This window comes from Juglans regia, unplaced genomic scaffold (assembly GCF_001411555.2).
Source record: "Juglans regia cultivar Chandler unplaced genomic scaffold, Walnut 2.0 Scaffold_808, whole genome shotgun sequence".
Taxonomy (NCBI): domain Eukaryota; kingdom Viridiplantae; phylum Streptophyta; class Magnoliopsida; order Fagales; family Juglandaceae; genus Juglans; species Juglans regia.
In genome coordinates, this window is record NW_023363019.1 from 1 (window position 1) to 8,591 (window position 8,591).

Below are 8,591 nucleotides of genomic sequence, written 5' to 3' on the forward strand. Positions count from 1 at the left end.
TCGCCGAAGCACGCTTAACTGCGTAGTTCTGATGGGATCCGGTGCATTAGTGCTGGTATGATCGCATCCATCAAACTAATTACTTAAAATTCATATAATCCTTGAGCGACATACTAGCGTCCTTCCGATCCCAATCCAAACGGAGATCTGATCCAAACCTATGGCTACGCGATGGGCAGGGCGAGATTTCCCGAAAAATCCACTCCCGAGTGGTCCTTCTTGTCAATTTATCTCGCAAGGCGGAAAAAACAAAAACGAGGGGTGCAACACGGGGACTTCCCAGGAGGTCACCCATCCTAGTACTACTCTCGCCCAAGCACGGTTAAATGCGGAGTTGAAATGGGATCCGTTGCATTAGTGCTGGTATGATCGCACCCGTCAAACTAATTATTTAAAATTCATATAATCCAAGTGTGACGTACTAGCGTCTTTCCGATCCAAATGCGAACCGGCGATCTGATCGAAACCAATAGCTACGAGATGGGCAGGGCGCGATTTTCCTAAGAATCCACTCCCGAGTTGTCCTTATTGTCAATGCATCTCCCAAGGCGGAAAAAACAAAAACGTGGGGTGCAACACGAGGACTTCCCAGGAGGTGACCCATCCTAGTACAACTCTCGCCCAAGCACGCTTAACTGCGGAGTCCTGATGGGTTCTGGTGCAGTTGTGCTGGTATGATCGTACCCATCAAACCAATTATTTAAAATTCATATAATCCTAGTGCGACGTACTAGCGTCTTTCCGATCCAAATACGAATCGGCGATTTGATCGAAACCCTTAGCTACGCGATGGGCAGGGCGCGATTTTCAAAAAAATCCACTCCGAAGTTGTCCTTCTTGTAAATTCCTCTCGCAAGGCGGAAAAAACAAAAACGTGGGGACCAACACGAGGACTTCCCAGGAGGTCACCCATCCTAGTACTACTATCGCCCAAGCACGCTTAACTCCGGAGTTCTGATGGGATCTGGTGCATTAGTGCTAGTATGATCGCACCCGTCAAACTAATTATTTAAAATTCATATAATCCTAGGGCGACCTACATGCGTATTTCTGATCCCAATGCGAACCGGCGATCTGATCGAAACCCTTGGCTACGCGATGGGCAGGGCGCGATTTTTCGAAAAATCCACTTCCGAGTGGTCCTTCTTGTCAATTCCTCTCACAAGGCGGAAAAAACAAAAACGAGGGGTGCAACACGAGGACTTCCCAGGAGGTGACCCATCCTAGTACTACTCTCGCACAAGCACGCTTAACTGCGGAGTTCTGATGGGTTCCGGTGCATTTGTGCTGGTATGATCGAACCCGTCAAACCAATTATTTAAAATTCATATAATCCTAGGGCGACCTACATGCGTATTTCTGATCCCATTGCGAACCGGCGATCAGATCGAAACCCTTGGCTACGCGATGGGCAGGGCGCGATTTTTCGAAAAATCCACTTGTCAATTGGTCCTTCTTGTCAATTCCTCTCGCAAGGCGGAAAAAACAAAAACGAGGGGTGCACCACGAGGACTTCCCAGGAGGTCACCCATCCTAGTACTACTCTCGCCCAAGCACGGTTAACTGCGGAATTCTAATGGGATCCGGTGCATTAGTGCCGGTATGATCGCACCCATCAAACTAATTATTTAATATTCATATAATCCTAGGCGACCTACTAGCGTATTTCCGATCCCAATGCGAACCGGTGATCTGATCGAAACCCTTGGGTACGCGATGGGCAGGGCGCGATTTTTCGAAAAATCCACTTGTCAATTGGTCCTTCTTGTCAATTCCTCTCGGAAGGCGGAAAAAACAAAAACGAGGGGTGCAACACGAGGACTTCCCAGGAGGTCACCCATCCTAGTACTACTCTCGCCCAAGCACGGTTAACAACGGAGTTCTAATGGGATCTGGTGCATTAGTGTTGGTATGATCGCACCCGTCAAACTAATTATTTAAAATTCATATAATCCTAGTGCGACGTACTAGCGTCTTTCCGATCCAAATACGAATCGGCGATTTGATCGAAACCCTTGGCTACACGATGGGCAGGGCGCGATTTTCCTAAAAATCCACTCCCGAGTGGTAGTTATTGTCAATTCCTCTCGCAAGGCGGAAAAAACAAAAACGAGGGGTGCAACACGAGGACTTCCAAGGAGGTCACCCATCCTAGTACTACTCTCGCCCAAGCACGGTTAACAGCGGAGTTCTAATGGGATCTGGTGCATTAGTGCTGGTATGATCGCACCCGTCAAACTAATTATTTAAAATTCATATAATCCTAGTGCGACGTACTAGCGTCTTTCCGATCCAAATACGAATCGGCGATTTGATCGAAACCCTTAGCTACGCGATGGGCAGGGCGCGATTTTCAAAAAAATCCACTCTAAAGTTGTCCTTCTTGTAAATTCCTCTCGCAAGGCGGAAAAAACAAAAACGTGGGGACCAACACGAGGACTTCCCAGGAGGTCACACATCCTAGTACTACTCTCGCCCAAGCTCGGTTAAATGCGGAGTTCAAATGGGATCTAGTGCATTATTGCTGGTATGATCGCACCCATCAAACTAATTATTTCAAATTCATATAATCTTAGGGCGACCTACTAGCGTATTTCCGATCCCAATGCGAACCGGCGATCTGATCGAAACCCTTGGCTACACGATGGGCAGGGCGCTATTTTCCTAAAAATCCACTACCGAGTGGTCCTTATTGTCAATTCCTCTCGCAAGGCGGAGAAAACAAAAACGAGGGGTGCAACACGAGGACTTCCCAGGAGCTCACCCATCCTAGTACTACTCTCGCCCAAGCAAGCTTGAATGCAGAGTTCTGATGGGATCCGGTGCATTAGGGCTGGTATGATTGCACACATCAAACTAATTATTACAAATTCATATCATCCTAGGGTGACCTACTAGCTTATTTCCGATCCCAATGCGAACCGGCGATCTGATCGAAACCCTTGGCTACACGATGGGAAGGGCGTGATTTTCCTAAAAATCCACTCCCGAGTCGTCCTTATTGTCAATTCCTCTCGCAAGGCGGAAAAAACAAAAACGAGGGGTGCAACACGAGGACTTCCCAGGAGGTGGCCCATCCTAGTACTACTCTCGCCCAAGCACGCTTAACTGCGGAGTTCTGATGGGTTCCGGTGCATTTGTGCTGGTATGATCGCACCCATCAAACCAATTATTTAAAATTCATATAATCCTAGGGCGACCTACATGCGTATTTCTGATCCCAATGCGAACCGGCGATCTGATCGAAACCCTTGGGTACGCGATGGGCAGGGCGCGATTTTTCGAAAAATCCACTTGTCAATTGGTCCTTCTTGTCAATTCCTCTCGGAAGGCGGAAAAAACAAAAACGAGGGGTGCAACACGAGGACTTCCCAGGAGGTCACCCATCCTAGTACTACTCTCGCCCAAGCACGCTTAGCTGCGGAGTTCTGATGGGATCCGGTGCATTAGTACTGGTATGATCGCACCCAACAAACTAATTACTTAAAATTCAAATAATCCTAGAGCGACATACTAGCGTCCTTCCGATCCCAATCCAAACGGAGATCTGATCCAAACCCATCGCTACGCGATGGGCAGGGCGCGATTTTCCTAAAAATCCACTCCCGAGTGGTCGTTATTGTCAATTCCTCTCGCAAGGCGGAAAAAACAAAAACGAGGGGTGCAACACGAGGACTTCCCAGGAGGTCACCCATCCTAGTACTACTCTCGCGCAAGCACGGTTAACAACGGAGTTCTAATGGGATCTGGTGCATTAGTGCTGGTATGATCGCACCCGTCAAACTAATTATTTAAAATTCATATAATCCTAGTGCGACGTACTAGCGTCTTTCCGATCCAAATACGAATCGGCGATTTGATCGAAACCCTTGGCTACGCGATGGGCAGGGCGCGATTTTCATAAAAATCCACTCCCAAGTTGTCCTTCCTGTAAATTCCTCTCGTAAGGCGGAAAAAACAAAAACGAGGGGTGCAACACGAGGACTTCCTAGGAGGTGACCCATCCTAGTACTACTCTCGCCCAAGCACACTTAACTGCGGAGTTCTGATGGGTTCCGGTGCATTTGTGCTGGTATGATCGCACCCGTCAAACCAATTATTTAAAATTCATATAATCCTAGTGCGACGTACTAGCGTCTTTCCGATCCAAATACGAATCGGCGATTTGATCGAAACCCTTAGCTACGCGATGGGCAGGGCGCGATTTTCAAAAAAATCCACTCCCAAGTTGTACTTCTTGTAAATTCCTCTCGCAAGGCGGAAAAAACAAAAACGAGGGGTGCAACACGAGGACTTCCCAGGAGGTCACACATCCTAGTACTACTCTCGCCCAAGCTCGGTTAAATGCGGAGTTCAAATGGGATCTAGTGCATTATTGCTGGTATGATCGCACCCATCAAACTAATTATTTCAAATTCATATAATCTTAGGGCGACCTACTAGCGTATTTCCGATCCCAATGCGAACCGGCGATCTGATCGAAACCCTTGGCTACACGATGGGCAGGGCGCTATTTTCCTAAAAATCCACTACCGAGTGGTCCTTATTGTCAATTCCTCTCGCAAGGCGGAGAAAACAAAAACGAGGGGTGCACCACGAGGACTTCCCAGGAGGTCACCCATCCTAGTACTACTCTCGCCCAAGCACGGTTAACTGCGGAATTCTAAAGGGATCCGGTGCATTAGTGCTGGTATGATCGCATCCATCAAACTAATTATTTAAAATTCATATAAATCTAGGCGACCTACTAGCGTATTTCCGATCCCAATGCGAACCGGTGATCTGATCGAAACCCTTGGCTACGCGATGGGCAGGGCGCGATTTTCCTAAAAATCCACTCCCAGGTTGTCCTTCTTGTAAATTCCTCTCGCAATGCGGGAAAAACAAAAACGAGGGGTGCAACACGACGACATCCGAGGAGGTCCCCCATCCGAGTACTACTCTCGCCCAAGCAAGCTTGACTGCAGAGTTCTGATCGGATCTGGTAAATTAGTGCTGGTATGATCGCACCCATCAAACTAATTATTTAAAATTCATATAGTCCTAGTGCGACGTACTAGCGTCTTTCCGATCCAAATGTGAACCGGCGATCTAATCGAAACCCATAGCTACGCGATGGGCAGGGCGCGATTTTCCTAAAAATCCACTCCCGAGTTGTCCTTCTTGTCAATTCCTCTCACAAGGCGGAAAAAACAAAAACGAGGAGTGCAACACGAGGACTTCCCAGGAGGTGACCCATCCTAGTACTACTCTCGCCCAAGCACGCTTAACTGCGGAGTTCTGATGGGTTCCGGTGCATTTGTGCTGGTATGATCGCACCCATCAAACCAATTATTTAAAATTCATATAATCCTAGGGCGACCTACTAGCCTATCGCCCATCAAACTAATTACTTAAAATTCAAATAATCCTTGAGCAACATACTAGCGTCCTTCCGATCCCAATCCAAACGGAGATCTGATCCAAACCCATCGCTACGCGATGGGCAGGGCGAGATTTTCCCAAAAATCCACTCCCGAGTGGTCCTTCTTGTCAATTCCTCTTGCAAGGCGGAAAAAACAAAAGCGAGGGGTGCAACACGAGGACTTCCGAGGAGGTCACCCATCCTAGTACTACTCTCAACCAAGCACGGTTAACTGCGGAGTTCTAATGGGATCCGGTGCATTAGTGCTGGTATGATCGCGCCCATCAAACTAATTATTTTAAATTCATATAATCCAAGTCTGACGTACTAGCGTCTTTCCGATCCAAATGCGAACCGGCGATCTGATCGAAACCAATAGCTACGAGATGGGCAGGGCGCGATTTTCCTAAGAATCCACTCCCGAGTTGTCCTTATTGTCAATGCCTCTCCCAAGGCGGAAAAAACAAAAACGTGGGGTGCAACACAAGGACTTCCCAGGAGGTGACCCATCCTAGTACAACTCTCGCCCAAGCACGCTTAACTGCGGAGTTCTAATGGGATCCGGTGCATTAGTGCTGGTATGATCGCGCCCATCAAACTAATTATTTTAAATTCATATAATCCTAGGGCGACCTACTAGCGTCTTTCCGATCCGAATGCGAACCGGCGATCTGATCGAAACCAATAGCTACGAGATGGGCAGGGCGCGATTTTCCTAAGAATCCACTCCCGAGTTGTCCTTATTGTCAATGCCTCTCCCAAGCCGGAAAAAACAAAAACGTGGGGTGCAACACGAGGACTTCCCAGGAGGTGACACATCCTAGTACAACTCTCGCCCAAGCACGCTTAACTGCGGAGTCCTGATGGGTTCTGGTGCAGTTGTGCTGGTATGATCGTACCCATCAAACCAATTATTTAAAATTCATATAATCCTAGGGCGACCTACTAGCGTATTTCCGATCCGAATGCGACCCGGCGATCTGATCGAAACCCTTAGCTACGCGATGGGCAGGGCGCGATTTTCGAAAAATCCACTCCCGAGTGGTCCTTCTTGTCAATTCCTCTTGCAAGGCGGAAAAAACAAAAGCGAGGGGTGCAACACGAGGACTTCCGAGGAGGTCACCCATCCTAGTACTACTCTCAACCAAGCACGGTTAACTGCGGAGTTCTAATGGGATCCGGTGCATTAGTGCTGGTATGATCGCGCCCATCAAACTAATTATTTAAAATTCATATAATCCTAGTGCGACGTACTAGTGTCTTTCCGATTTAAATGCGAACCGGCGATCTGATCGAAACCCATAGCTACGCGATCGGCAGGGCGCGATTTCCCGAAAAATCCACTCCCGAGTGGTCCTTCTTGTCAATTTATCTCGCAAGGCGGAAAAAACAAAAACGTGGGGTGCAACACGAGGACTTCCCAGGAGGTCACCCATCCTAGTACTACTCTCGCCCAAGCACGATTAAATGCGGAGTTGAAATGGGATCCGGTGCATTAGTGCTGGTATGATCGCATCCGTCAACCTAATTATTTAAAGTTCATATAATCCTAGTGCGACGTACTAGCGTCTTTCCGATCCAAATGCGAACCGGCGATCTGATCGAAACCCATAGCTACGCGATGGGCAGGGCGCGATTTTCCTAAAAATCCACTCCCGAGTTGTCCTTCTTGTCAATTCCTCTCACAAGGAGGAAAAAACAAAAACGAGGGGTGCAACACGAGGACTTCCCAGGAGGTGACCCATCCTAGTACTACTCTCGCCCAAGCACGCTTAACTGCGGAGTTCTGATGGGTTCCGATGCATTTGTGCTGGTATGATCGCACCCATCAAACCAATTATTTAAAATTCATATAATCCTAGGGCGACCTACTAGCGTATTTCCGATCCCAATGCGAACCGGTGATCTGATCGAAACCCTTGGCTGCGCGATGGGCAGGGCGCGATTTTCCTAAAAATCCACTCCCAAGTTGTCCTTCTTGTAAATTCCTCTCGCAATGCGGAAAAAACAAAAATGAGGGGTGCAACACGACGACATCCGAGGAGGTCCCCCATCCTAGTACGACTCTCGCCCAAGCAAGCTTGACTGCAGAGTTCTGATGGGATCCGGTGCATTAGTGCTGGTATGATCGCACCCATCAAACTAATTATTTAAAATTCATATAATCCTAGGGCGACCTACATGCGTATTTCTGATCCCAATGCGAACCGGCGATCTGATCGAAACCCTTGGCTACGCGGTGGGCAGGGCGCGATTTTTCAAAAAATTGACTTCCGAGTGGTCCTTCTTGTCAATTCCTCTCGCAAGGCGGAAAAAACAAAAACGAGGGGTGCACCACGAGGACTTCCCAGGAGGTCACCCATCCTAGTACTACTCTCGCCCAAGCACGGTTAGCCAATTCTAATTGATTGCATTAGAGGCGTTATGGTCCTTTATCAAACTAGTATTCCTCGCACGCATAATCCTAGTGCGACGTACTAGCGTATTTCCGATCCCAATGCGAACCGGCGATCTGATCGAAACCCTTGGCTACGCGCTGGGCAGGGTGTGATTTTCCTAAAAATCCACTCCCAGGTTGTCTTCTTGTAAATTCGCCTCGTAAGGCGGAAAAAACAAAAACGAGGGGTGCAACATGAGGACTTCCCAGGAGGTCACCCATCCTAGTACTACTCTCGCCCAAGCACGGTAAAATGCGGAGTTCAAATGGGATCCAGTGCATTAGTGCTGGTATGATCGTACCCGTCAAACTAATTATTTAAAATTCATATAATCCAAGTACGACGTACTAGCGTATTTCCGATCCCAATGCGAACCGGCGATCTGATCGAAACCAATAGCTATGCGATGGGCAGGGCGCGATTTTCCTAAGAATCCACTCCCTAGTTGTCCTTATTGTCAATGCCTCTCCCAAGGCGGAAAATACAAAAACGAGGGGTGCAACACGAGGACTTCCCAGGAGGTCACCCATCCTAGTACTACTCTCGCCCAAGCACGATTAAATGCGGAGTTGAAATGGGATCCGGTGCATTACTGCTGGTATGATCGCACCCGTCAAACTAATTATTTAAAATTCATATAATCCTAGTGCGACGTACTAGCGTCTTTCCGATCCAAATGCGAACCGGCGATCTGATCGAAACCCATAGCTACGCGATGGGCAGGGCGCGATTTTCCTAAAAATCCACTC

The 8,591-nt window shown here is 48.1% G+C and overlaps 23 non-coding genes and 3 pseudogenes across 23 annotated transcripts; all 26 read right to left on the reverse strand.

The window, feature by feature from the left end:
* Positions 1–258: 258 nt before the first annotated feature.
* Positions 259–377, reverse strand: LOC118346884. Its single transcript, XR_004800157.1, has one exon. It is a non-coding gene; the product is annotated as a 5S ribosomal RNA (ribosomal RNA).
* Positions 378–567: 190 nt separating this feature from the next.
* LOC118346881 lies at positions 568–686 on the reverse strand. The gene has a single exon (XR_004800154.1). It is a non-coding gene; the product is annotated as a 5S ribosomal RNA (ribosomal RNA).
* A 190-nt stretch (positions 687–876) lies between these two features.
* On the reverse strand, positions 877–995 carry LOC118346883. Its single transcript, XR_004800156.1, has one exon. It is a non-coding gene; the product is annotated as a 5S ribosomal RNA (ribosomal RNA).
* Positions 996–1,185: 190 nt separating this feature from the next.
* LOC118346878 lies at positions 1,186–1,304 on the reverse strand. Its single transcript, XR_004800151.1, has one exon. It is a non-coding gene; the product is annotated as a 5S ribosomal RNA (ribosomal RNA).
* A 191-nt stretch (positions 1,305–1,495) lies between these two features.
* LOC118346870 lies at positions 1,496–1,614 on the reverse strand. Its single transcript, XR_004800143.1, has one exon. It is a non-coding gene; the product is annotated as a 5S ribosomal RNA (ribosomal RNA).
* Positions 1,615–1,804: 190 nt separating this feature from the next.
* Positions 1,805–1,923, reverse strand: LOC118346873. Its single transcript, XR_004800146.1, has one exon. It is a non-coding gene; the product is annotated as a 5S ribosomal RNA (ribosomal RNA).
* A 190-nt stretch (positions 1,924–2,113) lies between these two features.
* On the reverse strand, positions 2,114–2,232 carry LOC118346872. Its single transcript, XR_004800145.1, has one exon. It is a non-coding gene; the product is annotated as a 5S ribosomal RNA (ribosomal RNA).
* A 190-nt stretch (positions 2,233–2,422) lies between these two features.
* On the reverse strand, positions 2,423–2,541 carry LOC118346892 (annotated as a pseudogene).
* Positions 2,542–2,731: 190 nt separating this feature from the next.
* On the reverse strand, positions 2,732–2,850 carry LOC118346887. The gene has a single exon (XR_004800160.1). It is a non-coding gene; the product is annotated as a 5S ribosomal RNA (ribosomal RNA).
* A 190-nt stretch (positions 2,851–3,040) lies between these two features.
* Positions 3,041–3,159, reverse strand: LOC118346893. The gene has a single exon (XR_004800163.1). It is a non-coding gene; the product is annotated as a 5S ribosomal RNA (ribosomal RNA).
* A 191-nt stretch (positions 3,160–3,350) lies between these two features.
* On the reverse strand, positions 3,351–3,469 carry LOC118346869. The gene has a single exon (XR_004800142.1). It is a non-coding gene; the product is annotated as a 5S ribosomal RNA (ribosomal RNA).
* A 189-nt stretch (positions 3,470–3,658) lies between these two features.
* LOC118346875 lies at positions 3,659–3,777 on the reverse strand. Its single transcript, XR_004800148.1, has one exon. It is a non-coding gene; the product is annotated as a 5S ribosomal RNA (ribosomal RNA).
* A 190-nt stretch (positions 3,778–3,967) lies between these two features.
* On the reverse strand, positions 3,968–4,086 carry LOC118346880. The gene has a single exon (XR_004800153.1). It is a non-coding gene; the product is annotated as a 5S ribosomal RNA (ribosomal RNA).
* Positions 4,087–4,276: 190 nt separating this feature from the next.
* On the reverse strand, positions 4,277–4,395 carry LOC118346889 (annotated as a pseudogene).
* A 190-nt stretch (positions 4,396–4,585) lies between these two features.
* LOC118346874 lies at positions 4,586–4,704 on the reverse strand. The gene has a single exon (XR_004800147.1). It is a non-coding gene; the product is annotated as a 5S ribosomal RNA (ribosomal RNA).
* A 189-nt stretch (positions 4,705–4,893) lies between these two features.
* Positions 4,894–5,012, reverse strand: LOC118346890 (annotated as a pseudogene).
* A 190-nt stretch (positions 5,013–5,202) lies between these two features.
* On the reverse strand, positions 5,203–5,321 carry LOC118346891. Its single transcript, XR_004800162.1, has one exon. It is a non-coding gene; the product is annotated as a 5S ribosomal RNA (ribosomal RNA).
* A 247-nt stretch (positions 5,322–5,568) lies between these two features.
* On the reverse strand, positions 5,569–5,687 carry LOC118346876. The gene has a single exon (XR_004800149.1). It is a non-coding gene; the product is annotated as a 5S ribosomal RNA (ribosomal RNA).
* A 190-nt stretch (positions 5,688–5,877) lies between these two features.
* On the reverse strand, positions 5,878–5,996 carry LOC118346871. The gene has a single exon (XR_004800144.1). It is a non-coding gene; the product is annotated as a 5S ribosomal RNA (ribosomal RNA).
* A 190-nt stretch (positions 5,997–6,186) lies between these two features.
* LOC118346886 lies at positions 6,187–6,305 on the reverse strand. Its single transcript, XR_004800159.1, has one exon. It is a non-coding gene; the product is annotated as a 5S ribosomal RNA (ribosomal RNA).
* Positions 6,306–6,494: 189 nt separating this feature from the next.
* Positions 6,495–6,613, reverse strand: LOC118346877. Its single transcript, XR_004800150.1, has one exon. It is a non-coding gene; the product is annotated as a 5S ribosomal RNA (ribosomal RNA).
* Positions 6,614–6,803: 190 nt separating this feature from the next.
* On the reverse strand, positions 6,804–6,922 carry LOC118346879. Its single transcript, XR_004800152.1, has one exon. It is a non-coding gene; the product is annotated as a 5S ribosomal RNA (ribosomal RNA).
* Positions 6,923–7,112: 190 nt separating this feature from the next.
* LOC118346894 lies at positions 7,113–7,231 on the reverse strand. The gene has a single exon (XR_004800164.1). It is a non-coding gene; the product is annotated as a 5S ribosomal RNA (ribosomal RNA).
* A 190-nt stretch (positions 7,232–7,421) lies between these two features.
* LOC118346888 lies at positions 7,422–7,540 on the reverse strand. Its single transcript, XR_004800161.1, has one exon. It is a non-coding gene; the product is annotated as a 5S ribosomal RNA (ribosomal RNA).
* A 486-nt stretch (positions 7,541–8,026) lies between these two features.
* On the reverse strand, positions 8,027–8,145 carry LOC118346885. The gene has a single exon (XR_004800158.1). It is a non-coding gene; the product is annotated as a 5S ribosomal RNA (ribosomal RNA).
* A 190-nt stretch (positions 8,146–8,335) lies between these two features.
* LOC118346882 lies at positions 8,336–8,454 on the reverse strand. The gene has a single exon (XR_004800155.1). It is a non-coding gene; the product is annotated as a 5S ribosomal RNA (ribosomal RNA).
* Positions 8,455–8,591: the final 137 nt, after the last annotated feature.